Raw genomic sequence first — 13272 nt, forward strand, 5'->3', positions numbered from 1 at the left:
AATGATAGGTCCAAATGAATGGTTAAATAGCATTAAAATGTTAACCTTGGAATGATATTTAGAGGCCTTTTTTTTTTTTTTTTTTTTTTTTTGCAGGGTCTACAAATAATCTTATTGAAACTAAACAACACAACAGGCTTCTTAGAGTGGGGGCCACCCTTCTCAAGCCATTTCCCACACTCTTAAAAGCACAGAGCTTGCACAGTTAGGGATTAAAAAAAATCATTTAGAAGTAGAAACAGACTCTGCCCCAACGTCATGGACTAGACTATTTACAAACTTTCACCTTTTAAGTATTCTTTTATGGTTGATCTCTCCCTTCTGTCCCTACCCAGGGGCTCCAGTACCTTCCCTTGACCGATCTTGAAGGGATGGGTATACTTAGGGAAAGGGGTGGTGGGCTCCTTACAGCTATTGGCACCAGCCCTTGGGGGGAGGGGGGACGGGGCTCTGGGGGAAAGACTTCGTTGCAGTGGGGAGGAATCAGCCCAACCCTGGGTGGAGGGAGAATTCTACACCAGTCCCATCTTCTACGAACAGCTGGCCAACCGCCCATCCATCTGGGAGTGGGAACATGAGCAGGTAGGCAGGAAGAATCAGGCTTGCCCTGCCCCCCAACCTCTGTCCAACACGCGAGTCGTCAAGGTAGCAAACACAGCGGTAAGGGAAATGAGGGCAAGAAGTTCCCACTTGAATACAATTCCCACAGCCCAGGGGCTGGAGGAAGGCAGATGTTGCTTGTAAAGTGCAGTAGCCCCCAGCAGGGCTGGGCCCTGGGCCAGCCTGGAAGAAAGCAGACCAGGCAAGGGTGCAGGAATGAGGCGTCACCGACCGGCATATGCCCTGCCGTGCTCCTTGTAGGGATTGCTGGGGAAGGTGGGCTGGTGACTCCGCCATTAGCCCTCGCCAGACACCGGCCACCTCTTGTCCACTTACAAACCAACACCCAACCAACGTCGCAGGACCGCCCGGCTCGCGACTGAAGGTTCCCGGCCAATGCGGTTTATTCGGGGTCGTGGCCCCAGCTTACGTTCCTTAATGGAAGCCGCTCCTCGAGCCTGGGGGTTTCTTCCTGGGGTAGGGAGCGCTTACCCCTGCCACTCCCCAGGCCCACGCCTCGCAGAGGATCCCAGGAAAACCCACGTGGACGCGGGGAGGATCCCGCTTCACGAGGCCCTGAGGAAGCAGGTTCTTATGTACCCGCCTCGGCTTGGCCCGCTTCTGCCCGTTCCTGGTGACGACTGTCTCCTCGAGAGCCGTTCCCCTTCCTCATCACAGAACTCGGAGCCGAGGCGCCTAAATGCGAAAGGGGACCGGACGCGGCCACGCGGGCCGCACCAAACCTTCCTCAGCGACTGCCGACCCCGGGCCTCCGCCTCCACCCCCCGCAGCCGAGGCCAAGGGCCTCGGGCCCCGGGCTTTGGAGCCGCCGGTGCGCAGGTCAGGGCCGTCGCATGGCGAACCCCGCCGCCGCTTCCCTCCCACGGCCTTGCCTCCCACGGCCCGGCCTCCGCCACGGCCTCGGCTCCGGGTGCTTTCGCGCCGCCTTCCGCTCGGAGGCCATTTCCCTCCAACTTGTTTTTGTGAGTCGGCCTTCTTATCTGTGCTGCTCTTGCCAGGTTTGCAAAACACCTCATGTGTTGAAGGAGGCAGTGGTCAGGCTGGGGCGTCACCACAGGATCCAGGTCGACCGCCCGCCAAGTGACTTTCCTAGTGAGGTTTCCTCAAGGAATTCACCTGTGTGGGACACCCCTTTGTGTGCAATCCTCATCCACTCCGTAGGCTCGATCTTTTAGAGATGAAGGAAGCAAGAAGCCTTATCTCTTGCCTGAAGACACAAAGCAAGAGATGAAGCTGCAATTACAGTCAAGGCTTCAGACTTTCCAAATTTCGCTTTCTGTAACTATGCCACACTCTGGCTATTATTACTCAGGTTTGGAACGGCTCAGGGCTTTTGGACATGCGGCTTACACTTCTCAAACCGGGCGGAGAAGTTTCCCCCGTGCCCGTCATGCCATACGTACGTCTTAAATGTTTTACTGAGAAGCTTGAATCTCTTAAACTGTGTTCTTGTAACCACGTGTTATTCAGACTAGAAGTGTTTTATTCACGTCCCTTGAGTTACTCAGAGATGACTGGTTCTCAGGCTGTATTTGAGCTCGCCACTGACATGCTGTAAATAGCATACATCATCATCATGGAAACTACATTATGTAGAGTTTTGTGAGGCAGTTACCTGAAAGCAGTAGCAAACTGTCCTATGGCCACTGAGAAAGAGCTCTTGACTTTTTCCCTAAATTGCATACAGAATAAAGTCACAAAGAAATGAGTCCCTTGCACAAATATAAACTAATTAAAAACATTACATTGCTGCCACTACGTAGCTAGAAATCAAGGTTCATAAAGTTCCAGAGCTGATTCCTTTATTCATTTCTGTAGAGTTAGAATCGGTATAGGAAATGAAGGCAGGTTCTTTCTCCAAATTCTTAGCCTACAGCAATGACTAGAATACTGAAAGTCATATTTGAAATTGAATAATGTGTATTTGTAGTACCTGAAATTGCTTGGGAAATAATGTATACTCAAATAGTTGTTGACTTAACGTTTTTCTCCCTGGAGTTTATACATTAGTGATTTTTTTTCTAAACCTTGTCATTCAATACCAAGATGGAAATTATATGCAATGTAAATGAAATATATTCATAGTTTGATTTTAAGGGAATTTTAGTTGAACGAAAATGTGGATATCTTGTTGCTGGCTGGTTCCATCATAGTTAATTTAAGTTTATATCAGTGAATTTCTTGTTCACATCTATGACTTTCCAATGGTCTGTAGGTCTCTGAAAGCAGGAATGGCGACAACCTCTGTGCAACGCTTACCGGAGGACATTCTCGAAATTCGTGAACTCTTAGGATGTAGAGTGGAAGAATAAGAGGATGTGCTAAATTAGAGCTCTGCCCCCCTGAATTCTGACAGGTGCTCCTGGGAGGTGTGCCTCGTGACTCAGCTGCAGCACATCATACCCCTCAGGAGTATGGGGAAGGAAAGGTCGAGAAACGCTGCCTTGGACTGAAGAGCGTCTTCTTTTTATATCAGATGGTTTAAGAGAGCACAGGCTGCCAGGCTCAAATCCTGGCCTACGGTTAACTGCCAACGTGCGGTGCATAGGACACTAGCGCCATAAATGCTCAGTACTGTTACTGTGAACAAAATAAGGACAATGTGGGTTTTTCTAACTAGGACAATACAGTTTCAGCTTAATTCCTATGAATGTGTGTGTGTGTGTGTTTTTTTTTTTTTTAAACATGACAGTACAATATATTCCACTTGAATTCTCTCTGATTTTGACCCTGGAAGATATCCAAACTTGCTGGTTAGAGTGGCTTTATTTCATTTATGCAAATATACACATGCCATTCTCCTTCCATTATACATCATAAATATAACCAATTCCATCCAAAGGAGTCAAAATTTAATAAGAATGAAGAAATCAGAACTTAATGACTCTTAGCACACAGGTCAGGACATATTTCCTTTAAGAGAGTGCTGTTACTTACTAAATCTAAGATAATTTCTTAAAATGCCTCTGCAATCCAATTTTTAAAACTTCTTGAAATAAATTTCAGATTTACACAAAAGTTGTAAGAATAATAAAAATAATTCCTATATATTCTTCACTCAAATTCCTTTAATGTTAACATATTCTAAAGTCTGCTTTTATCATTCTCTATAAATGTTTTTTTAATCATTTGAGAGTAAGTTACAGAGAGGATGCCTCTTTACCTCTAAAAACCTCCTAAAAACCACATATATCCTAAAAACAATGACATTGCCTCATGTAACCTCAGAACAATTTCATAACATAATTTTAAAAATGAATACTGTAGGGGCACCTGGGTGGCTCAGTCAGTTAAGCGTCTGACTCTCCATCTCGGCTCAGGTCCTGACCTCACAGGAGTTCGAACCCTGCATTAGGCTCTGCGCTGGCAGCACGGAGCCTGCTTGGGATCTCTCTCTCTCTCTCTCTCTCTCTCTCTCTCTCCCCGTCTCTCCTGCTTGCTCGCTTTCTGTCTCTCAAAGTAAATAAACTTTAAAAATAAATAAGTAATAAACATGAACACTATTACCTAATCTACAAATGTTTAAATTTCATCAGTTGTCACAATCATGTTTTTCGGAGTAAAAGTAAAAAATACCTATTTCTGTTACAGGTTCATAAGTTGTATTTCCTTTTAATGTCTCATCTCCTTCAGTCTGGAGTATTCCTCGGTTATTTCTCTTTTCGAAACCTTGACATTTTTAAAGAGTACAAACCCGTTCTTTTTAAAATGCCCCTCAATTTGTGTTTGTCTGACGTCTTTGTGATTAGATTCTGGGTATCCATTTCTGGCAGGAACCACAGAAGGGACGTTGTGACCTCAGTGCATCATATCAGGAGGGTCGGTAAGCCTGATCCTTTACTGATGGTTAGCCTTGATCACTTGAATAAAGTGGTGTCCGCCAGGTTTCTTCATTGTAAATTACTATTTTTTTTTCCCCTAGTAATTCTAAGTATCCTGTGGGGAGATAATCTGGGGTATCTAAGTGTTGTTTCCTATCAAATGTTGTGAGTAAGCTGCACACATGATCCCATTTACCCTTTAATACTGGAATTGATCTTTTTAAAACAAATCACATTACTGTGCCATACAAATTGGCATCTCGGGGCACCTGGGTGGCTCAGTCGGTTGAGCGTCCGACTTCGGCTCAGGTCATGATCTCACGGCCCGTGGGTTCGAGCCCCGCATCGGGCTCTGTGCTGACCGCTCAGAGCCTGGAGCCTGTTTCGGATTCTGTGTCTCCTTCTCTCTGTGACCCTCCCCCGTTCATGCTCTGTCTCTCTCTGTCTCAAAAATAAATAAACGTTAAAAAAAAAATTAAAAAAAAAACAAATTGGCATCTCATTTCTTAAAAACTTTCAAAGGTTTCTGATTCTAATTAAAACAGAAACTCCTAATCATTCATAATTAATACACTACTGGATCTGACCCCTCTCTGCTTCTGGGAGCCTATGGCTCATTCAGCGATTTATGAAATCTCCTGGGTCCCCTGCTCATAGCTTTACCTACAATAGCCAAGACATCGAAACAACCTAGCATCTATCGACATGTGCATGGATAAAGATGTCTGGTACGCATACAATGGAATGTCACTCAGCTGTAAAAATAAGGAAATTCTGCCATTTGCAGCAACATGGATGGACTTGAGGGCATAAAGTTAAGTGAAGGAGAGAAAGACAAATATTGTATGATCTCACTTACGTGCGGAATTTTTAAAAAGGAAAGGGGGGTGCCTGGGTGGCTCAGATGGTTGGGCATCTCACTCTTGGTTTCGGCTCAGGTCTCACGGCTCTGGAGTTCGACCACCCTCTGCACTTACCGTGCAGCACCTGCTTAGGATTCTCTCTCCCTCTCTCTGCCCCTCCCCTGCTCACACTCTCTCTCTCTCCCTTTCTCAAAATAAATAAACTTTTTTAAAAAAAATTAAAAAGGAAAGAAAAGAAAAATCATGGGTGTTTATCCTTTGAACTTTATATGTTGACCTAATTCTTCGGATAGTGATGCCTGCATTTTCAGAATAAAATGTTTTAAACATGTACTTCTGTGCAACAGAATATACCTTTATTTTAACATTATTTGAGAGACTGAATATACAGAGGGACAACAGCTAGACTATATATAAAAGTACAACTTTGACCCATAACCTGCAAGAACCTGTGCAGGAAACCAGTCCTTCATCTACAATAAACAGCCCAGGAAGCCTGAGTGCTGTAAGACCTGCAGAATGTCAGATTTCTATCTCTAGTGACAATCTAGGTGGCTAAGCTTCCCTAAGAGTCCAAAATGGCCAGCTTCCCTAGTATCTGTCCCTCCAGAGGATCTACAGGAGAAAGTCAAATACATTCCTTTAACCCATCACAGCCCTGTTACAGTGTCCTATCACCAATAATCAGGGCATAGGAACCTTCACTTTTTTCCACTATAAAACTTACCCACTCCTTTACCTGGCTTTGAGTCTCTGACAAAAGAAAGTATTGAAAGTGACAGCAGCTGACTCCCTTGCAACATACCAAGCTATGAATAAATAGCCCTAGCTTTTCTCATTCGGGTGGCCTTCATTTATTTCCACATATTAATTAAAGGCTCACATAATTTGCTCTTTGAAAAAAAGTTAAGGGGCACCTGGGTGGCTCAGTCAGTCGAGCATCCGACTCTTGGTTTTGGCTCAGGTCACGATCTCGAGGTTTGTGAGTTCTAGCCGCACATCAGTCTCTGCGCTGACAGTGCAGAGTGATGGGCTTTTGGGGTGATGGTGGGGTGGTCTGGAGCCGATGGACAAGAAACAATTCTTGAAAACATCTTTGGTGCAAAAAGGTAATTTTATTAAAGTACAGGGACAAGACCTGTGGGCGAAAAGAGCTGCACTGGGCTTGTGATGTGTAACTGATTATATATACTCAGGTTTAGAGAGGATTAGGGATAGAATAGGTCTCTAAGGAATTTTGGAAGCAAGGTTTCCAGGACCTTGAGAGGTTAGGTGCTGTTAGAAACATGCCATTTATTATTGTTTAGTAAAACCTCAGTCATGAGACCCTTTAGATGTCTATCAGGGGACCATAAGCTTGGGGTATGATTGCCTGCGTATATCTTGGGGGAGTTGAGATAAAGGAAGTTTCCAAAGGAATTTTTATATGTTAAAGTAGACTTACAGGATCCTGGGTGGGGGAAGGGTTAGGATAATGTTAAGCCAAGATTCCCTTTTGCCCCCAGCGAAGTGTCATCATTGAGGCAGGTGAGCTCCTAGGAGGTTACTCTGCTGGGTTTCAAGGACTTGTCAAGGGGTTGTTAGGCAGTAAGGGAATTTAATTTTTCATTTGCCTTTGTTTCCCACATCACTATGGCAAGCACTTGAACCCCTTTCCTTTGCGCTTGGGCAGCTAGGAGTGGCCAGGGAATATCACACGGATCCCACCTGGGGTGGGGGGTGGGGGCTGTTAGCCTGCACTGTGCCCTCCCCACGTTCTCTCATCACTTGGGATTCTCTCTCTCTCTCTCTCTCTCTCCTCTCTCTGCCCCTCCCCTGCTAGTGTGCTCTGTCTCTCTCTCCAAATGAATAAACTTGAAAAAAAAAAAGAAGTTAAACTATGCTATTCGTCTCTTACTACCCGTATAATTTAATGGGTTCATTTTTATTTTTTTATTACAAAACCACAAAGGCAAAAGAGAGTGGTACGCATATTCTGGGGGTTGAGAGTTACATGAAAATATTGTGTTTGGGGATTATAATTTAAAAACAAATATACATATATTTGCACTCACCTGTACATATATTTAACCAGTATACATGTTCATATACATTGATGCAATTATTTTATGTAGTAATAATGTGTAATTCAAAAATATTTCATAAAACAGGGCTATTTGTAGTGAACCCAGACTCTTCAAAGGGTCAGGCTGTTCCCTCCTGGCCATTTTCTGTGCGTGACCTTGAAGTGTGAGCTTGCACACAGTGGCGGGTTATTCTTGGAAAGCCCCTGGGTGCAGGCTCAGTGCTGCCCCCCCGGGGGCGCTCTTTTGGCTCCTCAGCGCCCTTTCTGCCCCTTCCTCGCTGCCTTTTACCCCCCTTTGCTTTTCCTCCTGTCTCTACAAGCCTCAAGTGCTATCCCGCCTTTCACAGCAGTGCATGGCTGGTTGCCCCCCACCTTTTCTTCTTTGTAGTCTCCTCACATTAACTTTACAATAGCGGACTATTTTCTAAAAAGGGTAAGAAGTCGTTTATAGGGAAGGCCCCAGACTTCAGTAGCGTTTGCTATGTTACCACCTGAGAGCAATTAGACTAGATGGGCCCCCCTCCTTTGCCTCAATAAAATAGCATCAGCCTTTAGATTGAAATTTCTAATTAGAAGACATTTGCTGCTGATAAAATTCAAGTCTCAGATGCCCTCAGATGCCCTGTTACTTCTCCTAGCACGGACTCCCTGCTCTTTTAATGGGATTTCAAAAGGAAAGTGTGCCTTCTGATGTCTTTCAGCGCTAAGAAACTTGAATGCACCATCTTAAAAAATGAAAACAGTCCTTAGTTGGAAGAGTATACTGTAATATCATAGTTAATTAAAAATTTTTAAATCAGTTTGAAAATTGCATATAGCATCTGTCATGACAATGTCTATAAGTTATCTGATGTGATTATTAAAAACAGGGTTACAGCAAAAGATTTCCTGAACATTATAGTTAGTTTACTTCTTTGTTATCAGAGACATTCCGAACATTTGAGAGACCACATGGTCAACTTAAGCTCAGCAAAGCTGTATTTTAAAGTCTCTTCCCCGCTGAATCATAGAACTTTGGAAAGGGCTAAAAGCTCTAGAGAATTAAATAACTAATTAGCAAACACTCCTTCTCACAACTTTTGGTACTTTTACAGCAAAGCAATATTTGACTGAAGATTAAAATTTAATGTCTGTTTCTCATGAGACTCTTGGAAATTAAAAAAAAAAGGATAAAATAAAGGTAGGTAAAGAAATAAAAATTATGGACAAACATAGAAAAAAAAAAGCTTTAGAACCAGATGTAGTATATACTTGTTTGCTTATTCAATAAACATCTACAAACATTTATAACAATTTTGCCTTATGACCCAAATAATTTTCTCTGTGGCTTTGTCACAGATCCTAACATTATGAAATCATTCATGCCTAGAGTTTAACATTGAAGTTTGCTGTCAAAATGCAAAATATTTCTAAAGGGTTATACATCAAACCACTATCAAATGTGAAATTTTACTTTGTATGAGTTTATAAGTTAGTAAGGCTTCAGAAGAAAAAATGCCGGGTGAGCCAATTTTCAAGTATGTTAAACAACTTGCTTACTAATTCTCAATATCTGATTTCCAGATTGTAGATAATCATATACAAACTCTAGTTCTTATGGACAAAGAACAGACAGTTTAATGAAATAGGCTATGAACGTGGAGTTCTAGGTACTTTTCAAACTGATTTTACATATTAATGATTCTCTTAGGATGAAAAATTTACTGTCATGTTAAATTATTCTATTGCTTAATTAGTAGCTGTTATGAAAAAAAAACAATAGAACTTTATCCACCAGGAAAAGACTAATTCATGGTGTTGATAAGCATGTTTGATTAAAATAATATTTCATTTTTACATCTTGTGTCTCCTGCATACAAAGACATGAAAGCTCTCAGATAAACTTAAAATGAAACATATGTCAAGAAACCGCAAAACAGAATTTTTCCCCCCACTTTGTCCAGCTCTAACGCCACTTTGAAGCAGTGCCCTGTGCCTCTGAATTGTCGGACTACTCTGGAAGAAAGAAATCGCAGCTTGAGCAGTCTGAGAGAGGTGAAGCATCTAGGCAGACGTACAGGGCTTCCTGGTCAGCTGCACACTCCTTCTCCTACCTCTGAGGAAAAGGCGTCATCCCTGGCCTGCAGAAACATCTTTTTGTGTATGTGACTAGCTCACTTACAGTCCTTCAACAATTCTCACAACTTTGTTAATAAAATCCGAATTCCCTGGGATGGCTGAGGTCCTCATCCAACTCTTCAACGGCTGTGTTTAGAACATTTATTTCCTCCTCAAATTCCTATGTTGAAAATGTAATGCCCAAAGTGATGATTCTAGTGCTTGTGGCATTTGTTGAGACCTACTGCTCAGAAACTAAGATTCCTTTCAAAATATGAAGGCTCAGTGACAGTGCACCTGGTCACCCAAGAGCTCTGATGGAGAGGTACCATGACATTGTGTGTTTTCATGCCTGTTAACGCAACATCTCTGCAGTTAATGGATCAAAGAGTAAATTTGACTTTCAAGTCTTTTTTAAAAAAAAAAATAAGCTTTATTCCCAATGTGGGGCTTGAACTCACGACCTCGAGATCAAGAGTCACATGCTCCATGGAACCAGCCGGGTGCCTTGACTTTCAAGTCTTTTTATTTAAGAAATACATTTCCTAAAGCTATAGATGCCACAGAGAATGACTCCTCTGATGAATCTGGGCAAAGTAAATTGAAAACCCGGAAAAAATTCACCATTCTAGATGCCACTAAGAACATTCAGGATTCACGGAAGAGTCCAAAATATCAACACGAGCAGGATTTTGGAAGAAGTTGATTCCAACCCTCATGGATGACTTTGAGGGGTTCAAGTGGAGGAAGAAATTGCAGGTGAGGTATAAACAGCGAGAGGACTAGAATTGGAAGCGGAGCCTGAAGATGTGACTGAATGGCTGCAATCTCCTGACAAAACTTTTACGGATGAGGGGTTGCTTCTTAGGGATGAGCAAAGCAACTGGTTTCTTGCGGTGGAAACTACTCCTGGTGAAGATGCTGTTTGCTGTTAAGATTGCTGAAACAACAAGAAATGTTTTAGAATATTACATAAACTTACTTGATAAAGAAGCAGGAGGGTTTGAGAGGATTCACTCCAATTTTGAAAGGAGTTCTACTGTGGGTAAATGCTATCAAATAGCATCACATGCTACAGAGAAATTTTTCTTAGACATAATGCTGTTGTACACTTAATAGACTGTAGTATAGTGTAAACGTAACTTTTATATGCACCAAGAAACAAACAGAAAAAACTATTTGACTTGCTTTATTGTGGTGATCTGGAATCAAACCTGCAATGTCTCTGAGGTATGCTCGTATTTCTGCTTTCAAGATTCTCTCTTGTCTTTGTCTATGTCTTTTGACAGTCTTTTTCTCCCTTCAGTTCTGTCAGTATTTGGTTCATGTATTTGTGAACTTCAGTGTTCGGTGAATGCTATACACTGAATGTTTGTGTTCCTCCCAAATCTGCATGTTGAAACCTAACCCCCAATGTGATGGGAGAAGGAGACGGGGCAATGTGGTTAGTGCCCTTATGAAAAATGACCCGGAGAGTTCCCTTGACCTTTCCGTCACATGAAGACACAGGAACAAGATGGTCATATATGAACCAGGAAGCAAGCCTTTGCTATGCATCAAATTTGCCAACATCTTGATCTTGGACTCTCCAGCCTCCAGAACTTTGAGAAATAAATTTCTGTTGTATATCAGCCATCCATTCTGTGATATACTGTTACAGTAACCTGAAGAAACTAAGACAGTGCATGTATGTCTCTAATTGTTATATCTTTTGGTGAATTTATCTTTTTATCAATATATTATATCCATTGTCTCTTGTAACAGCTTTTGACTCAAAATCAATTTTGTCTGGGGCGCCTGGGTGGTTCATTTGGTCAAAGCGTCTAACTTTGGCTCAGGTCATGATCTCACTGCCTGTGAGTTGGAGCTCCACATCAGACTCTGTGCTGACAGCCTGGAGTCTGCTTTGGATTCTGTGTGTGTGTCTCTCTCTGCCCCTCCCCTGCTTGCACTCTCTCTCTCTTTCTCTCTTTCAAAAATAAATAAATATTTTTAAAAATTGTAATCAATTTTGTCTGATATTACTATAGCTATCCCAGTTCTTTTGGTTACTATTTGCATGGAATATCTTTTTCCATCCTTCTGCTTCCAATTTATTAATGTATTCTGTATGTACGTATACATGTATGTATGCATGTATTTTAAAGATTTCTTTTTAAGTAATCTCTACAGCTCACATGGAGCTCAAACTTAAAATCCTGAGATCAAGAGGCACACGCACTACTGACTGAGCCAGACAAGTGCCCCTTATTTGTATCTTTAGACCCCAAATAAGGCTGTTGTGTTTTTAAAAATCCATTCTTCTGATCTCGGCCTTTTGATTGGAGAGTTTAATCTAAATTTAAAGTAATTCCTTTTTTAAATTTATTTTTAGAAAAGATTTTATTTTTTAAATAATCTCTACACCCAAAGTGGCACTCAAACTCATGACCCTGAGGTGAAGAGTTGCACATTCCACTGGCTGAGCCAGCCAGGCGCCCCTAAAGTAATTTGTGATGAGGAAGAACTTACTTCTGCCATTTGCTATTTGTTTTTTTATGTCTTACAGCTTTTGCCTCTCATTTCCTCTATTACTTCCTTCTTTTGAGTTTAGTTGATTTTTTTGTTGTTGTTGTTCTCATTTTCTTTTGTGTATATTATATAGATATATTTTGTTTGGGTTATAATGGGCTTACATATATCATCCTAAAGTTGTAACAGTCTACTTTAAATCAATTCCAACTTTGTTCACATATGGAAACTCTACATGTCTCCATTCCCTCCTCTATGTTATTGATGTCACAAATTCTATTTTCATACACTGCGTGCCCAATGACGTAGATATGTAATTTGTAAGCGTTTCTCTTTAAAATCCTGTAGAAAATAAAAAGTGAAGTTACAAACTAAAATTTCAATATTACTGGCTTTTATATTTGCCTATGAAGTCACTTTTACTAGACATTCTCTTTTTTTTTTTAACGTTTATTTATTTTTGAGAGATAGAGAGACACAGGGTATGAGCGGGAGGGGGCAGAGAGAGAGGGAGACGCAGAATCTGAAGCAGGCTCCAGGCTCTGAGCTGTCGGCACAGAGCCCGATGTGGGGCTTGAACTCACGAACGGTGAGATCATGACCTGAGCCGAAGTCGGCCGCTTAACTGACTGAGCCACCCAGGCACCACCACTTCAATTTCATTATTAAGAGAGTTCCAGTCTTCTCTCCTTTGGTGCTGGTAAAACCTAGAAAACACACTCTATATCTTAAGACTTGCGTTTGGTTTTATAAAGAATGTGGTGTTCTAGCTGTGATTATTTATTTAGAAAGTGTTCTTGTATTACTGCATTATTTTGTGGAAGAAGTAGTCTTATTGATTGATTTGCTCTGGGAAAATGTGTCTAAATGAGGTCACCTGCACAGAACAGGTGAGAAAATCTGCTCATTTATACAGAGCCACTTAAATTGCCTTTCCACAAAGCAATGAAACCTGTTTGTATCTTATGAACGGAGGCACTGGCAGGTACACTTGTTCATGATACAGTATATTGCTTTAAACATTCAGGTAGTCAGGCCCAGGTTTAAGTCTGGCTTTATTACCTGAAAGCTGTATGGTCTTGGGCAAATTACTTGATCCCTCCATGCCCCAGCTTTCTCATATGTAGAATAGAGGTAATGCTACCAAATTAGTTGGCAAAGGAAAAAACCTGGCATAAATTGGCTTAAAAAAAGGAAACATATGGCTTGCATAACTAGAATGTTTATGGGCATATGGGTTTCAGTCTTGACCAGGTGTAGAGGCCTACTGATGTGGTTGGCTTCTGTCTCTACT

At 41.8% G+C, this 13272-nt stretch overlaps 1 pseudogene; it reads right to left on the reverse strand.

Moving 5' to 3' along the window:
• Positions 1-1035: 1035 nt before the first annotated feature.
• Positions 1036-1656, reverse strand: LOC132664037 (uncharacterized; annotated as a pseudogene).
• Between the last annotated feature and the right edge of the window lie 11616 nt (positions 1657-13272).

The sequence above is a fragment of the Panthera onca genome, chromosome F2 (genome assembly GCF_046562875.1).
Source record: "Panthera onca isolate mPanOnc1 chromosome F2, mPanOnc1 haplotype 2, whole genome shotgun sequence".
In the NCBI taxonomy this organism is placed as follows: domain Eukaryota; kingdom Metazoa; phylum Chordata; class Mammalia; order Carnivora; family Felidae; genus Panthera; species Panthera onca.